The sequence below is a fragment of the Cupressus sempervirens genome, chromosome 5 (assembly GCF_028749045.1).
Source record: "Cupressus sempervirens isolate cs-2001-9-10 chromosome 5, ASM2874904v1, whole genome shotgun sequence".
Classification (NCBI taxonomy): Eukaryota; Viridiplantae; Streptophyta; class Pinopsida; order Cupressales; family Cupressaceae; genus Cupressus; species Cupressus sempervirens.
In genome coordinates this window covers 236,232,260-236,234,195 of record NC_143122.1, presented here as the reverse complement: position 1 = coordinate 236,234,195, position 1,936 = coordinate 236,232,260, and the positions used below count along the sequence as shown (strand labels likewise).

Genomic DNA, 1,936 nt, shown 5'->3' with positions numbered 1-1,936 from the left:
AGACAAAACTACAAACATGAAAGGGCATTTTTGGACTCGATTAAGAGTTGTAGCAACTTTATATAGCTACCTTCTATAATATAGCGACAACATTCTCAGTGCAAAATATCGATGAAAATGGAGGCGTTCATGGTGATGTTGGTACAGGCTGTTTTACCCATCATTAAGCCAGCTGTATTCTTTACCATTGCAAGATCATGGTGATGTAGGCGCCGCCATGGCTATGAGCATTATACGAATCGTTAGTTACTGGTGGAGGGCGAGGACGAAACAGAGGCCTTTTAAGAGATTATTGAAGAAAAGCCTTCTTATCAACGCCGTGAAGCCCAAGATGGGCATAGTGTGGTTCAATGAAGGGGAAATCAAGAAAGCCACGAATGATTTCAGTTGTGCGAATTTAACCGGGCAGGGGAGTTTTTGAATGGTGTACAAGGCAAAACTTCCCGACGGTCGGATGATTGCCGTGAAGAGAATGAAGAAGTGCTCTGCCGAAGAAGATTCGGATTTCTGGAACGAGGTGGAGATTCAGAGCAGCTTTCGCCATCGGAATTTGGTGGCTCTATGAGGTTTTGGCGTTGGCGGTGACGACAAAGAGGGGTTACAGCAGTTTCTCGTTTACGATTACCTCGCCAATGGCAGCCTCGATCAACACATTTTTAGAAACACCACCGGGAGAACGCTGACATGGGAGCAGAGGAAGAAGATTATAATCGGGATTGCAAAGGGGTTATGTCATCTGCATTACTGCGTTCGGCCAGCAATTTATCACAGAGATATAAAGGCCTATAACATTCTGCTGGATGAGGACAAGAATGCCTGTGTTGCTATTTTGGGCTGGCGAGGATGGCAAGTGAAGGGGAATCGTATTTTGTGTCAAAAATAAGCGGGACACGTGGGTATTTGGCACCGGAGTATGCTCTGTATGGAATTCTTACAGATCGGAGTGATCTGTATAGCTTTGGAGTTGTGTTGTTGGAAATCAGGAGCGGCAGAAGGGCTCTGGATATCTCTGTGGAATGTTCGACTGAATACCTTATTACAGATTGGGCATGGAAGCTCCTGGAAACGAGTAGAGTAGTTGAATTGATAGATTGGAGAATGCACAAGAGTGAAGAGGTGAAAGTAATGGGGAGATTTGTTAAGGTGGGTATTTTGTGTACTCACGTTAATCTGGCTTTAAGGCCGAGCATGGTAGAGGCATTGAAGATGTTGGAGGGAGAGGCTGTCATTCCCGCAATACCAGAAAAGCCTTTGCCAGTAGCAAATCACAGAGTGACGAACAATGAAAGGCGTTTCTCAGCGTTATAGAGAGTTATCCTTTCTTCAACTCGTCTGTCATTGGAAGATAGGCGACGCTCGTAACATGAATTGTTTATTCCTTGGTGGTCATGTTTTTTATGGAAATATCTCAGCGGAGATGCCGATATCCTTGGTGTTTCTAAGAGAGAAGTGAGCTGCTAAGAAATGCAGTATTCTTTATAAGTCCCGCCTATAATAGGCGGGAACTGATGTTTTCAATTGCACATTTTACATTAGTTTGCATTTTATAAATTTTGTTTTCATAGTATTTCTAATGTTTGTGCCGCCATTTATTTTTTATTTCATTTTTCTAGGAGAACTTGTTTTTTGTGATTGGGTCTTAGAAATTTCGCTCGATTTTTTTATTAATTTCTCTATTCAAAAATTTGGTAAAAATGTCAAATCAATATGCAGTATGTAAGTACAACCGATATTCATGTTTCAAAGAAAATTACAACCCATACTAGAAATGAAATCAATAGAATATACAAAGTGCAGACAAGAAAACACTCTATCCTTCATTGCTTTAACAATCTTTAAAAGGCTTACAACTTACTTTGATATCCACAAACAAGGCACGTGTATTGCTCGGTAGCTTGCCTCCAGCAGATGTAATGTCTAGTTGTATTCACGGTGC

General features: G+C 41.5%; 1 pseudogene; it reads left to right on the top strand.

The window, feature by feature from the left end:
- The first annotated feature begins 843 nt into the window (after nucleotides 1–843).
- Nucleotides 844–1,308, top strand: LOC149555369 (putative receptor-like protein kinase At1g11050 pseudogene; annotated as a pseudogene).
- Nucleotides 1,309–1,936: the final 628 nt, after the last annotated feature.